Source organism: Mesocricetus auratus, unplaced genomic scaffold (genome assembly GCF_017639785.1).
Source record: "Mesocricetus auratus isolate SY011 unplaced genomic scaffold, BCM_Maur_2.0 Super-Scaffold_100004, whole genome shotgun sequence".
NCBI classification, from domain to species: domain Eukaryota; kingdom Metazoa; phylum Chordata; class Mammalia; order Rodentia; family Cricetidae; genus Mesocricetus; species Mesocricetus auratus.
The window spans coordinates 13,869,804-13,886,290 of record NW_024429189.1 but is presented as its reverse complement, the minus strand read 5'-3'; the positions used below and the strand labels follow the sequence as shown (position 1 = coordinate 13,886,290).

Sequence of the window (16,487 nt, the reverse complement as noted above, 5' to 3'; positions counted from 1 at the left end):
GGGTTTCTTTCATCTTATAACTCTCAGGTCACACTCCATCACCGAGGAACTCAAGACAGGAACCTGAGGCAGGAACTAGAGCAGACATCATGGAGGAACACTATTTACTGGCTTGCTCCTCATTGTGTCATCAGTTTGCAGTTCTTACACAATTTAGGAAGACTTACCCAGGGTCAGCATTGCCCGTAGTGAGCTGGGCTCTCCCACATCGATCACTCGCTAATAAGGAAAATGTCTTACAGGCCTGCCTACACAGAGCAAAACTGGTGGGACTTTCTCAGTTGAGGTTCCTTCTTCATAGATGACTTTAGCAGTGCATCATATCTAACATTCCTCTGTTCATCCATTCTCCCACTCATTTTCCTTGTCTCTTGCTAAGAAGGGTACTGCTTTTCTATAGGGTCCTAGCAATTGTCACTACTAATTGTCTCTGGTTTTTTTCTTTTTAAAAAACAAAGTAGGAAATAGTTCATGTGTAACATCCTTTACCTTTCCATCCTTAGTGCTTGTGGATTGGGCGTTAGGACCAAACACTTCCAGAGAGTTTTGGAGGAAGTTGTTCATATGGTTTATTTTCCTTATAGTTAGACATACAAAATAGCACAGGGAATAAGTGGCATCTTTACCTTTGGTAGCCCCCCTCCAAGGGTTAAAAATCTATAAGCTAAAATTTTGTAAAGATCAACTTTAATCACCAAAACAAGAATATTTAATTAAAAAAACAAGCAACACAAGATTTTCCTTGCAGAATTGAGCTGATTTGACAATTCTTGTTTATAGAACACACTTTACTACAAAGAGTTTTACATATCACATATTCTTGAGGCTCAGGTCATTTAAGTGGTGAACTTCCATTGGAGCTAGTGTTAGTACTTACTTTTTTAAAATGTTGTGCAAAAAAAGACAATCTAAAAGGGAGTTATAGACAATTTTAGAAGCACAATTAACTAGTAACTTCAGCTTGATAAATAGCTAAAATTTTCATTATAGACATGTATACTATGGAGCATGCTGAAGAAAAGAAGACTGTGAAAGTACTTCTTTTTATCAGCCAAACTATCTAATACATTTGCTCTTTTCTTATGTATTTTAGCTTTTTTCAATTTTATTCCTTTAATTTGCTTCCTTTTGCTAGGAAAATAAAATAAATATTTATCTAATTGCAGCAAAATTAAAATAATCTAGCCTTTATACTGATCTTATAGCATTTTGACCAATAAAGAAATAATACTCCCTACAGAGGTCTTAAATGATGATCCCAAGTAAAAGACACTATTACAGCATAAAGAACAGCTGAAGAAAATGTTTACTTCAAATAAAAGTAAGACAGTTGAGGATGCTGGTGCCTGTGTTGCTGATCCAAAGTATGGATGCTGTCTGTCTCCTCCATCCTGTGCATGTCACCCTTCTCTATACCCTGACATAACACTGATCCATTGTGGCCATCCCTGCTTGCTCTTCCAACACAAAACATCTTCTAAAATGGTAATTTTTCAATTTCCCACTCCCTTTCTTATTCTTTATTTTCTATTATTTCCTTTTTATTTCTTATTATTATTAATTAAATTTATTCATTTATTTTACATCTTGACCTAAGTCTCCCCTCCCACCTCTTTCCCCATTCCATCACCTACCCCCCAACCCCACCCCCAATCTACTTCTCCTCTGTTTATATTTAGAAAGGGTCAGGCCTTCAGTGAATGTCAACAAAGCATGGCATTTCAAGTTGAGGTAGGACTAAGCTCCTCCCCTGTATTAAGACTGGGCAGGGAAATCCAGTATGAGGAATAGGCTTCTGGAAGGAAGCCAAATCATAAGGACAGGCCCTGCTTCCACTAGGAATTCCACAAGCAGATCAAGCTACACAACTGTTACACATATATACACATCCTACATCAGTCTCATGCAGGTTCCCTAGCTACCTGTCCAGAGTTTGTGAGATCCTATAAGCCCAAGTTAGTTGTTTCTGTGGGTTCTGTTTTGGGGTCAGGTAGAAACCTCGTGCAAGGGAAACTCCCATAAATCTACAAAGGATGACCATAGCTAAGACTTCTATTTTATTCTTATCCAAAAAAGAATTACACACTTAGTTTAAAAAGTGAAAGTGTAGGTAAAATCTTCCTAGGAATATTTGTCACTTCTTAGATAAAATCCAACTGAGAGAAAAAATATTAAAGAAAATGTTAGCGCTAACTAAATTAACACATCAAATAAGATACTGTGGTTCACGTAGCAGGTCTTCCTAGTGTAAAATACAGATTCTAATTTATCATTATTTGTATAGTTTGTCTTTTAAGCCGTCACCTTCTTTGACATGAAATTGTGCCTTCAACCTTGAATACTTACTTTTTAAACATATCATTCATTGTTTTAAAACGCATAAGATGTATGAAATAAGCAAATGGAACATCTAGTAAAAATCTGTGTTGTAGTTATATGTCACATGTCAGGGAAGCTCTGGAAAGAAAGCTTGTGTGAGCTGGATTGAGTTTCAGCATTCAACAAAGAAAAGGCCAATCCTCAGAAGCACAACACAATGACATTGTGAAATGTCATTCCTGAATCAATGTGGCTCATCCTTTGCAACCATGTTATATTTCTACATTGTTTCATGTTTTAAGTCAAAGATACTTTATGAAAATAAAGACATGCTATCAATAGGGGATACATGATAACTATATTACAGTTGGCCCATGTTGCAGTTGTTATTTGATACATTGGCATTTTCTCTTGTAACATTTATTCATTATTTACTTACTATATATTCAGAGAGTCCTAACTTGGTGCAAGTTTTCATGTTTCCAGGGTTACCAGCTCCTACTTCTATAATCTGTATGAAGCTTGCTTCATATACCATCCTCACTCCATTACAATATGCCACACACACTGATATGCAATTTTTCATTTCATGAGAACATACCACAGAACTCTTGGGTGGATTTTGGTTGTTTAAAACAAATAGCCACTGCTGGAAATTAGGTAATTTCAACTTATTTATTATGCTCAAAATACTTTATCACAGATTTTGCCAAATGGATTTCTAAAATTGAAATAAAGTTTGAAGAGTACAAATATCTTAAGGCTTTCAGTGTACAATTCTGACATTTCAAACATCTCCATATAAAGGCGATATCCATAATAGAGATATATATTAATATATCATGTATATTTATACTCAAACTTTTATATACCTATAATTATGATATAATCAATTGTACTCACTGAATAGACACATGAACAGGTATTACTTTACATTTTTAAATAAAATTTACTCATAAATGAAATATCATGACTTATCTCATGCTTATGTTTAGGGACGTCACTGGGAAGAATGGGGGAAAATATATTGTAAATGGTAAATTATAAATGAAGAATTCTAATTTTAAATCCAGGTTCTTTTTGGTTTTTTTTGGTCATTTTTCTAATACACAAATAACTTGACTCTTGAACTTCACTGTGGGTCCCCTTTGAGGGTTCTCACTGTGACTTTCTTGAAGTTCTCAAGTCTTCATCTGAGACCCCTCACCAAGCCATGTTGGTAGCAATCTGGAAAACCCCCACACTGCTATATAAAAATATAAATGATGCCCTCGAGTACTAAAACCTTGTCCTAGTTAATTGTTTCCAATAAAATAAGTAGCTAGATGGATGGCTATATGAATGGATGGATAGACAGACAGACAGACAGACAGAAAGACGTGTGTTTCACCTAACCAATAGACTTCTAAGCGGTCATGAGGCTCTGTCTTTACTATTCATCCTTTATCTCAGGCTGCTTTCACATAAGGCATTGCAAGCTCTAGTATAAAAACAGTCCCTTTGTACCATATCAGTTGCTGTGAGATGGCATAGGAACTGCATCATGACTTCAAAGCATAGACAAAGCAGAGGAAGTCATTAAGAAGAGTGCACTTTCCCCCTCTGATACTGTTCATACAACTGGTATCTATCTTAATGACCTTAATTAGCAAAAACCCAGAACTGCTGCCTCCTGATTGGAGGGATGCATTCTCAACTGCCGGGGCGTGAAAAGTGTTCAGACTTCTTTCCCATGGCTTACAATCACTAGCCATTCCATAGGAGCCCATCTACTCCAGGTGGCTCCTTGGGCGAACAGTTTGCCGCGTTCTGCAGGTGTTTTACAGTGAACTGGACTGTAAGACTCTCTTCATTGAGCTTGCACAGTGCGGCTGAAGCTCTGGTCACAGGTTGGTCACACCTGACTGTTCTGCCCACCTTGAGCTGTTAATGACCCTGTGCTGCAGTGGTGGCCTTCACTCTCTGTTGCTGTGTATTTTAGTTCTCCATACGTTTGAAGATTTTTCTCATGCTATTTGCATGCTTTGAAATGGTATAAAAATGAGCTGTTCTCCAGAAGACTGACATCACTCACTAATAAATTTTCTATAAACATTCTAACTTTTCTGAGTCATTTGGCCATTTTCCAAACTATCAGAAAAAAATAACCTTTTATATAGTTTGGTTGAAATTTCATCTTATCTGTACCTGGTTTGTACAACATGGTTTGTTTTATGTTCTTTTAACTTAGAAACTTTTAGACTTTTAATTTAATTATTTTTTAAATTTATTATTTATTTTATATCCTGGCTGCAGTTTCCCCTCCCTCCTCTCCTCTCAGCCCCTCCCACAACCCCTCTCTGCTCTCACCAATCCACTCCTCCATTTCTGTTTAGGAAAGGGCAGGTCTCCCATGGATATCAACAGAACATGCCATATCAAGTTTCAGTAAGACTAAGCACCTACCCATGTATTAAGGCTGCAAAGTAACCCAGTAGGAGGAATAGATTCCCAAAAACCAGTAAAAGAGTCATAGACAGGCCTCTGTTCCCACTGTTAGGAAGATTAAGTTACACAACTGTCACATATATGTAGATCAATTCTTTTGTTGTTGTTTTTTGTTTTTCCGAGACAGGGTTTCTCTGTATTGTTTTGAATGCTGTCCTGGAACTCACTCTGTAGACCAGACTGGCTGGCCTTGAACTCACAGAGATCTGCCTGCCTCTGCCTCCCGAGTGCTGGGATTAAAAGCGTGCACCAACAATGCCCAGCTTGTAGATTAATTCTTAAAAACGTTATTTTCAAAAAGAAAAGAAAAGAAAACCTCTCAATTCAGTAATGCATTTTTACTTGAATGTTTTTTTATTAATTTTGTCGTTCTCACTTCAGAGTTTCGGGTTTCCTTAACTCTATTTAGCCATTTAATGAAAGCTTTTGCAGGGCTGAAGAGATGACTCAGTATATAAGACATCCTCTTCTAGAGGATTCAGCACCGCATGGTGGCCCACAGCTGTCTGTAGCTACAGTTCCAGGGTGCTGACATTCTCTTCTGGTCACCATGAGCACTGGGCCAGCAAGTGGTACACAGAAACACATGCAGGCAAAACACCCATCACATAAAAAAACAAAAATCTAAATTAAAAATTTTCAACTACATATTTGAGTTAAGTTCAAATTATTTTACTTTCTTTTTTCATATTAAAATTTAAAGTGCTATGCATGTGCCTCTGAACATTTCTTTAGCTGTATATTATTAACACTCATAGTCATTGTATTAGTTTCTAATCAAAGAAAAGTAATGGAAAGAAATGTTATTTTAATGGGTAAGTTACACGGTCTATTTTATTTAACTTTTTGTTATTTTTAAGCTTTACTACATTCCATTCAGCTTTTGTATCTAGGTTTAAAAAATTTTTACTTTAACATAGCTGAAAATTCCTTATTTTCTATTTTGTGGGGTATTTAAAAATAAAATGCAGGATTTATATTAAGGATATAAATGTTAATAATGCAAATTTATTAACTAACAATACAAAATACATAGAAAATAAATGTTTAATCTTTGAATGTTAATCTAAGAGTATTATATTCTGATAAAAATATTTATTCATATTCAAATTTCAGAACAGGATATGTTAAATGAGGAATTTTAATTATTTGTGAAATGAAAGGTGAGAGTTTTCTAAAAATAGAAGTAGCAAGTAGCAAATTTCCAATCAAGTACACAAAATTATCTCACTAATTTCAAAACTTAAATTACATTTAAATTTTTCTGCTTTTACTGTTTTACTTACCATCTGTTAAATCAATAAATGGTAAAGTTTAATTTTGTTATTATATATTTATTTCATAATCAACTTTTCTTGACATTTGTGCCTTTTCCATCTGCCAATATGGCCTTGAAACTTTATTTTTATGTACTATATTTATGCATATATATGGCATATATCTTTATTTTTCAAAATACACATAAAATCATTCAGTTATATGATTAACTATATATAATAATGAACAAAACTAACAGGCAAAAGAAGAGAAGCAAATGTAAAAGCCTAAAGATCAGTGTGTATTCTGAGGTGAATTCTTTATTCTAGACTTTAAAACTAACTATGTGAATTCCCTTTTTTACAAATAAAAATGAATTTAATATAATGTTTGAATAATAGAATAAAGATATATGGATGCGTATTTCAAAATACTCACAGTACATATGCTGTTTACATTTTAGTTAGCATTGGTAATATATAAAACTTCTTCAAAATTGTTTGCCATGTATGAAGAAAATTCTTTTACTTTATGGAAATTTATTTTGCCATGTCACTTTGCTTTTTTGTATTATACTGTTTCCAAACTCATTTTAATGTGTTAAGACACTGGAAAAATTCAAAAATATTTAATTTGTAATAATACTAAACATTTTCTGCTTTCTCTAAATATTTGTCATTGTATTGGATGTATTTCTGTCATTTTTAAAAAATTATATAGGCTAACCAGTTGCTGTTTTCTGTAATGGTCTCTGTCTACCCCCCAAAAGAGTCTTTCTTTGATGATGGGCGATAGCTATACTTATTTGCAGGTGTGAGGATATGTATTTAAAACACAATTCAAGATTATGTTGCTTTGGGGAAGTGGTAGTAGTGGATTTTCCTCTAGGTCCCACGACTTCACTAGCATTGGTGGTTATCTAGGCTTCCAGTACCAGACATGAATTCCTTCCTGTTGAGTGGGCCTAAAGTCTAAGTAGCCAGTGACTGCTTATCACCAGAATATAAGTGCCACTATTGCACTTTTTGGGAATGTCTTGTCATGCTGGTCATTGTTGTGACTTATAGTTGTCATAGTTGAGTGGGCCTATGGATCGTTTTTCTCTTATGGCAGCTTGCATGATATCATCCATTATGAAAGCTAGTCTTAGGGAAGGTAACTTGAGAGAGCCAGATCCAGATTCTATCTGGAATGCATGGTATCTTCAGTAATAATGCAGAAAACAATTGACCATGGAGTACCAAGCCCTAATGTATGTATCTACACACAACCAGGTGTCAAAGGCACAGGGAATATCAAACATCATGAAAGAGGGGATGAATAACTGTAAGAACAAGAGAACAAAAACTCTGCTGCAAGATTGTGTCTTGTATATAGGACAGGGAAGCTGTACTCATAAAATTCTCAACAATGAGGTTGCCTAAACAATGAGAGAACCAGTTGATATGCTGTGTAAGTGAAATCACATAGGTCTACACCCCATATATGAGGAGTGTCAATTAATGACTACTGAGAGAGGATCAGTCTTCTCCAAGGATGACTCCCCTCATTGGCTATTCAAAAGCAAGTAATTAGCCTTACAAATATGTACATAGCAAGCAGCACTAAGTAGACTCAGTAGAATGCTAGTTATGTTCCCTTCATTCGCATTGCTGATGGATTTAAATATTGGATTCATATGTTATCTGCATAGCTTCCCAACTATTGTAAAGTGATGGTATCTGTAAGATTCTACCCTATTTACTATGCATTAGCTCAGTTGCGAAAAACTGAAGACTAGTTCCTTTCTAGACAATCCCTTAAAACACCAGTTGTCTTCTATCCTTCAGACTGAAGAGTAGGTATCAATTACTAGCAAATAAGAGTCCTTGAGCTTCCCAATGACAGTGATTACATAGGAAGCCGACTGAGACATTCTTCCCACCTTACTTTGAAAAGATCAATTTGCTTTCCTTTCTTTGTTTACTTCTTATCAAAGTGCTAATAAATAATTCCTGTCAGTTAAATTCCTGCAGTTTCATTGAAACTTGTAACTCTATACTTTATTTTGAAGCTTAGCACCCCAAATATGGTAATTCAAGTTACATAATTATGTTAGTAAGCTGAGTTTTCTGTTCTCCCCTGAAGCATGGCATCTGCAAAGAAGAATCTATTCTATCAGATTTGTCACAAAAAGCTTTGCTCTAGAAACAAAGAATGTGATTGCTGACGTTACAGTCTTTTTTTCCCCTGATTGTCTAACTTAGTATATGAACCTGATATATTTATGCAAAATGTGTTGAAGATGGAAAATGAATGAGGGTAGATTTGTAACTCATATCAAGAAGTTTAGCCTTTTTAGTAAGGCACACAATAAACTTTGCTTCCAAAATCCCAAAACATTGTTGAAAGTTTGGAGATTTCAATCATTTATCTTTATGATAACCTTTGGTTAACCAAATAATGGGTATTTTTCAAAATACTATAGGAGAAACATCATATTTGTATTAATTATATTAGTACCATTTATTGTGTCATACCTTCCTATAAATTATTTAACATAATTTATGCTTCCAAAAAAACTCTTTGAGGTAGGCACTATTATTATTGACATTTTAAAACAAAGCCTCAGTGAGATTGAGAGAGTGAGTTAAAGGTGGGAGAGGTGGTAAACTCCTGCTTATCTCAGCTTCACCCTCCCCCCACCCCCAGTCAGGAGTACCAAGGAACAAGGAACAAGGTGGTAGCCCTAGGATGTGATGCTAGAAGGCTTGGTTTCAAATTCATGGTTTGCTTCCTTGGTGTGACTTTGCACACATTAATGACACTTAAGTGTCTTGGTTATACATAAGTAAAAAGGAGGTAATAATCATACGTCATATAATAACTGAGAGGATCAAAATAGAGAGCTATTTTATACTTGGCTTATTGCCTAGAGCTGGTAGTCTATACAGTGTTTCTCTGCTGTGCAAGACATGACAACTTGGTTCTTAAAATATTGTCCACAATGAGACATAGCAGTAATCCACAAATGGGAATCAAAGGATTCTATTCATGTCACACAGTTATTCAATAGAAATGCTTAAGCTTGTCTCAAAGTCTGCTTTATTGTCCCAGAATTTTCTGACAGTAATCACTTACTACACTTATTACGTATTTATTAAGATAAATTGTAGGAAGAGATGATAAACAATTAGAATTATAGAGAACAGTTATACATAGGAACGTTGTAAAGGTTCTAGCTGCCTCACTTGTCTGTTTCTCTCCCACTGTCCCATGATCAAATGAGCCTGCTCATTTAGTGTTGCTGGGGCATTGAGAAAAATAAATCTGACAGGGACATCATTGTAGACTATTCCTATAAGAGTGCACCTCATCACACAGCACGTTACGCATGCATCTTTTACATACTTATCTTTAAACTGTTTATTTGGCACATCAACAGGCAGCTGGTGGAACAAATAGGAAATCGTGGGAAGCACATTCATTTTTAAAGTGTTAATGTGCCCAATCCAAGAGACAGTAATGTGCTTCCATCCGTTAAGATCCCATTGAATGTTTTGGATTGGAGGACCATAATTTAAATGAAATGTATTATCCAACCTGGAAGGTATTCCACATCCTAAATATTTAATTGATTTCTCCATCAGGGGAAGATGAGCCTACAACAATAGGCAGATCCTATCTTTAAGTGTCCGATTAATAGTGTCTCTAATTTAGGGTAATTTAGGAGTTTACAACTTATAAAATGGCTCTGTCTTCCACATTCTTCCCAAAGTACCAGGAGGATTGTGCCTGGATTAATTGCAAATAGCAGACATCCCTCTGTGTATAATGAAAACTCAAGAGTCAGCATCATCAACCAATGGAAACTCAAGTAGCAGAGAAGGAAAGTTGTAATTGTTGCATCTTCCAATTTAAAAAAGTTTAACAAATCAAGTTCATTCCTGCTGAGTTTTACTTAGTTGGGTCTTAGCTAACTGGGTGAGGAAGATAAATCAAGCTACTTGTAGATTTTCTTAATGGTGCAAAGTTTGGCACCCCGAGGACTGGGGAACCATCTATTCCTGCACTTTGAAAGAAGAGAAGTGGAACAAGACTGTCTTGGCTGTGACCCCATGTGAGTGATTGATTACCTTCTCGTCTACTAAGTTATTTCCAGATAAACACTTAAGTGCCAGAAATTTCTGGTCATTTTCTGTTGGAGAGAGTATAAGGGGGAAAATCTTAACACTCCCACAAAAGTCAGTGCCATCTAAGTCATGATTATTTGGCAAGTTTATTAGGAAATGGTAAAATGTGAGTTTATAAGTGTAAAAAGAACTTTGAACTGTACCTATATGTGGCTACTTTTGACTTTGTGAAGTCTGTCCCATTTCTCCAGTTTGTAGAAGAAAATAAATGGGTGCTCTGCTGCTGAGCTTCATTCAGGAATTTGAAAGAAGAAAATAATAAATCAACAAATAAATAAATAAATAAAATCGATAGCATATCAGGTATATAATATTTAGTACTGTACTAAATGCATCTTTCCCATTGTACTTTCTCTCTGTCTTCTTGAAGAACTACTTGGTAGACAGCTTAATTTTTGTTCAAATATAAATTAGAAACAATTTTCTGGGGAGAAATAATCAGTATAGCTCCTGTTCTCCACAACAAAGAAATTACATTTGTAGACATATTCTAGAAATTTAAATCCCCCAGTACTCCTTTGAGCAAGTCCAAGGAGATTTGAAGACTGACGGTTTTGTACTTTGCTATTCCCAGGGGCTCACGCGTGATCATCTTTACTGAGATTTATTCCCATCCCTGCTGAATTAATATGCATTTTAGTTAACTAATCTTGAAACAACAGGAATAAAGTTTATCCAGGTCTTTTATACCTCAGAGAACAAAACAAATACTACAAATCTTTAGAGAGAAAGGATATACAAAAGGGCTTGAGGTGAAGATTTCAAAGCAAATACTCTTTAAACGATGTGCAAATTACCTTGGCGCTTGAGCATGATTTATGAAAGGGGATTAGCCCACTGGAATAAGAACCAAGTTTAAACTGATGGGTTTCAAAGTCAAAGATGAGAAGTAGTTACAAGGCAAGGAAGGAGGAAAGCAACAATAATTTAGGGTAGTGATTTGGTTTAATTTTTCCCCTGAATGGATTTGCCTTAGATTGTCACAAATTACTGGTGCTGACTGAAGTATAAACAGTGCATTTATGCTTTAATTTTCCATAAAGTTTGAGTTTAATAAATGTGTAATTCTCTGATTATCAGACTAAAAATATATCCAGAAACCGTTAAGCAATGAAAACTACTGTAGTTAGAAAGGTCAACTTGTGAAAGTTTTGAGGGAGAGAACATTTTCTTTTCAATTCACAAAGTTACGTACACAGCAGCAGAACACAGACACTCCAGGACTCCAGCATGTTCCTCCAGTGGCAGTTTAATAGGTTCTTGAAAAACATATGGAGATGACTTTTATATCATCACAAATATTGTTATATGATAGAATTTGCGTGTATTTGTTCAACGAGTGGACAAAGGCAGATTAGATAGGTACAAAAATAATTCCTCTTGCACAGCCCAGAATATGTTGTTCAGTATGAGTTTTGATATATACAAGAAAAAATAAGACAGAACAAGAGATTGATAACTTATAATTATCTATATCAATCTGAAGCTTGATAATGAAGTTTGTCTTGAGTGGGAAGTTGTAGTTGAAGATGCCTGTGAATGAATGTTTGTGTCCATGTAGTACTGGCATATCCTACATACAGATCAATATTCTGAGTGTGATAGGGATGAAAATGAGCACAGCTTTTCAGAGATGTGTTGTGTCATCACGTGAAAGGCCCATCTTAAAGTGATCCCTAAAGTAAATTGTTTGAAGAAATTGCCAGAAATTCTCCAGTGGAGAACTTTGAAGTTGTCATGGCTATGTGTCTTCCAATCAAGGAGGGATAAAAGAATAAAAGGCTGCTAGTACAACTGGAGTAAACATCTCTTTTTAAGAAAGGACAGTTTTCAGAAATTTTGAACCCCAGTGACCTGGATGGACAGCAAAGGAATCCTTTAAATAAATCCTTATAAAATTTTATAGATATTACAACAAGAAGATTATTATAACAGTTCATTTCTTAAAACACCTTAATGACCCACCATTATGGAAAAAAATAAATGTTTAATGTTGCCACTCATATGTGATTACTACATAATGCTTCTTGATTTTGCCCAGTAAAAATGAGTTAGATAAAATTCTTTAGGTTCTCGGCCAAATCTTTCTTTGGAAATCAGCTATACTCAATTTAAAAATAAGGCACAGGATAGCAACAACAAATTCAGGCACTTACTAGAAATAAAACAGTGTTAAGTATGCCTGTGTAAGCTGTCCTGAAATATGAAGCTAAATAAGTGACGATATCCAGACAGTGCAGCCTGTCTTCTTACTGTGCAATGACAGTTTAAGGGACTTGATATTTAGGAACAACTTTTAGTAAAATTCACTGAGAAGATATTTATCATTTGTCCATTTTGGTCTTTCGTTCCTAGATTTGCAAACATGAGGAGATGTTTTGTCTCAGAAAAAAAAATCACTATCAGTTTTCCCTAGAGATGAAATCATATGTCACTAGAAGTCTTAAATAGACCTCATTCTTGTTTGTGGAAACTCAAATGTGAGCCTATTTTTGTTTTCCTTGCACCTTTTCTAAACAACTTAAGTATAGCATGGTGAGCCTTGGTTATTTTGGCAGGCACCACCGAAATGCTAATAAGCTAGCTCTAGGTAGTAATACAGGAGCTGAGCTGTGAGTCATCCAGATTAAGTTATCTAACCTGAAAGGTTGATGGGAAGTGAATTACAGTGCTCAAGAACAGCACAAAAATTAAGTATAAAGAATCAAATATCATTATTCTTGTCCTTGGGAAAGTAAATTAACTCCCGGAGAATACATGTGGGAATTTCCATTCTCTGAACAGGACTTGTGCTGAAGGCAAAGGATAAACAGAATTCCAGAACCTCTCTGCATGTGGAATCCCAGGAAACTAATGGAATATCTCATAGACTTGCTTATATAACTTGTTTATTATTTGTTTATTTTGATGAGTGTAGTTTAATTTTAGAATAGTTTTTGTGTTACTGCTGCTGTCCTTTGTCCAGCCATTTCATTGTTTAGGATATTGTTATAGCTATAGTGTAAGCAAAGGTGTACAGGAAAAGTAGCTCATAATCCTGTAGAAATTTGTGTGTGACCACAAGTTAGAAGGGAGTGATGAGATGAAATGAATATTTATCATTTTCAACCATTCATTTTCAGGAAGTGACCAACCCAGCAATACCATGCAGGATAGATTAGACAAGGCTCCAAAGTGCTGAAGCTCTGGCCTTTTGCAAATGAATTTAGGGAGCTAGTTTTGTGGAATGTGGTAAAGTATTTAACAAAGTTTTATATGTCTGTAGCTTACCTATTAAAATGCAGTCTCCTGGAGCTGGTAGATGACTGAGTTTGTGACATTTCCAGTGGAACAAGATGCCACTACAGGCTACAGTTGAGTTCACAGCACCCACTTCAGGTGGCTTACAACTACCTGAAAACCAAGCTTCAGGGGATCTGATGATATCCCTGTCTGGCCTTCTAGGATGCCTACAGGTGCATTCAATGCACATAAATAAACCACAAAATAATGATTAAAAAAAAGAAATGCAGTCTCTGTTCAGTGAGTTTGGGTTGAGTCTTAGAAATCCAGTCTTTCCTATGAACAAGTTCCCAGGTGTGGTCCCTTGACTACATTTTGTGTAGGAAGACTGTAGTAAGTTCTAAAAGCAGTGGTTAGACACAAACTCTGCTGAACTTTATATCTTATATTTTTGAAGACACAGAAGAAATGGAATTTTTGGAACTGTCAAGAATCCTTCCAATATGTTTCAGGAAAACCTGCCACCTCAGAAATCATTGGAGTCTGTCTCTGTTCCCACTGCTAGCTTGGCCCTGCAGCATCTGTTACTTGGTCTGCTGCAGTTTTTTCTTACCTATGATCTTTCATTGTTTTATATTATTTGTAGAAATGGCTACTTTAAGGAAGAAGACCAGTTCATTTCTTTTGCCTACATTGTAGCACATTATCAAAGCTCTTACTGCTTTAAGGACAAAGGCCACAGTGCAAGCCCTTGACCAAATAGTTTATTCTTGCTTGCCAACCAGACTTACAGTTGTCTCCTCAATGTTTATACCTTGCAGGTTCAGAAATCTCTAAAATCCTCCCCGCTACGCCTGTGTACTGACTTTCTGATTTCTATTCTAATATGTATCCATATTATTTCCCTATCATCCTTTCTACTACATTTAGAAGGTTCCAGAGTTGCACAGCAGCATAAAATTTGAGGACTTCTACTTTTGTGTACAGGATAGCTTTCAAATGTGTGTTCTGTGAATGCAAACCTATTTTTTGGAAATGACTTCTAGAAGGACCCAAAGTACTTCACCCTTCAAGAATCCAGTGCCCTATCCTTCAGTCTTTCCCTTTGCTGTGTGAAAACCAAATTGTTGCTTTCCTTAGGACTCTCCCCTCATTCGCTTGGTTGTTTACTTATTCACTTTGGTGAGTAACATGAACATACTGGTGCTTCAGGCTGCTTTCTAAACAACTACGATTGACAGGGAAGCTTCAAAAGCTCATGCTGTATTTCCATTTAGGAATTCAAAATCTAGTGGATCAGGGTGATTTTGGTTTAAGTAAATGATGAAAACCATGGTCTGTTGAGTTTATCTCAACCAGATAGAATGGTATCTTGGCTACAGGGCACTTGGTGGGAACCCATACATGTTTAATAATTTGTCAACAGATTTAACTTTCATGAAATAAGACATTTAGAAAGTTTGAGTTTACTCCTTATAATAAAGCCATGAATTTGAAGGACATTATTCCCCATGGCACATCAAACCCCTTAATGAAATGGAAAATAAAAAATAAAAGTATATGTGATTTCTGAAATTAACTGAATAATAGAAGTGTGTTAAAAATGAAATCTTTGACAGATTACGCATTTGCTTATTCTGCACTTGCTCTATAGCAAAATGTATAGACACTAACACTAAAGATATTCCAAAAAATCATAAAGAAACCTACCACTGTAGAAACTTCCTAAAATGTATGCATAAACATTTATGAAAAGATTTTAAATGGAATTACTCCATAATAGGGCAACAATGCCTCTACTAGACACTAGGGGCTAACAAAAACAAGATGCAGTAACCAAAATGGGCTATCTCTTTTGGAATTGTTAGCAAAAAGGCTCATAGACACCCCCAAACAGGTTATTGTCAATGCTCTTGTTTGCTCTCCAGAACTGGACAATAAGTCCCTGTTGCTGAAGACACCACTCATATGAAGAAACCAAGTTGGCACTGACCTGAAAGCTTTAGAACCACTAAAATATGCTATGAATGCTACTAGAGGAAAAACAGAATCACTAATCTTAAGCAAGTATGAATTCTACAGCAATAATTGGCCTTGGAAGACATGTCTACTTGTATACAATAGTGGCACGAATATCATGGGAGTAACCAATCACTCTCATTGGAGTTAAGTTCTCCTCCATAAGTTGAAACCCATACCTGGAACTTTATCAAGACTAAGAAACTGTGTTAAGACAGTGGATTAGCTATCCTCTAGTGAAAACCATACATTCAAGAATACAGTGGAGAGACCACCTTGAATGCCCATTCCTAATAGTGAACTTGATGTCTATAACCATCCTGGAGCCTTCATCCAGTGACTGATGTAAGCAGAGGCAAACACCCACAGTTAAACACTGAACTGAACCCAAGGAACCCAGTGACAGAGAGAGAGGAGCGATGAGCAAATTGGCAAAAAATGGGCTGGCAAAACCAGCAGAGACAGCTGATATGAACAGGGGAGAGCTCTTGGACCCCAGACCGACAGCTGGGAGGCCAGCATGGGACTGATCCAGACCCTGCCGGAATGTTTGAGTCAGTGAGGAGTCCTGGGCAACCTATGGGGCTCTGGGCAGTGGATCAGTGTTTATCCCTGGCATACAAACAGATATCGTGTGTCCATAACACAAAGAGGGATGCTCTCTCAGCCTGGACTCTTAGGGGAGTGCCTGGGCCCTGCCCTGAGTGAAATGACAGACTCTAGATATCCCTTATGTGGAAGGAAATGGTGATAGGGTGAGAGGCTGGAGGGGATGATGGGGGTGCGGGAGGAGGGGAGGGAGAGGGAAGTGGGATTGACATGTAAAACAAGTTAGTTAAAATTAAAATAAAAAATGAAAGAAAGAATATATGGGGGTGGATCAAAATATACTGTATGAAATTTTCAAAGAACTACTAAAAATGAGCTAAATAAGGACATGTTGGTCTTAGCTCTAAATATAGAAACTTGTGGATATATAGAAGACAAAATTATGAATATTTTACTCAAAAT

At 36.0% G+C, this 16,487-nt stretch overlaps 1 protein-coding gene and 1 non-coding gene across 2 annotated transcripts in view; one reads left to right on the top strand and one right to left on the bottom strand.

Annotated features, from left to right (window-relative positions):
* The window catches only part of Arhgap15 (Rho GTPase activating protein 15), a 591,993-nt gene that overhangs the window by 271,426 nt on the left and 304,080 nt on the right, over positions 1–16,487 (bottom strand). The window lies entirely within an intron of this gene.
* LOC121140600 lies at positions 11,549–11,672 on the top strand. The gene has a single exon (XR_005877524.1). It is a non-coding gene; the product is annotated as a small nucleolar RNA SNORA40 (small nucleolar RNA).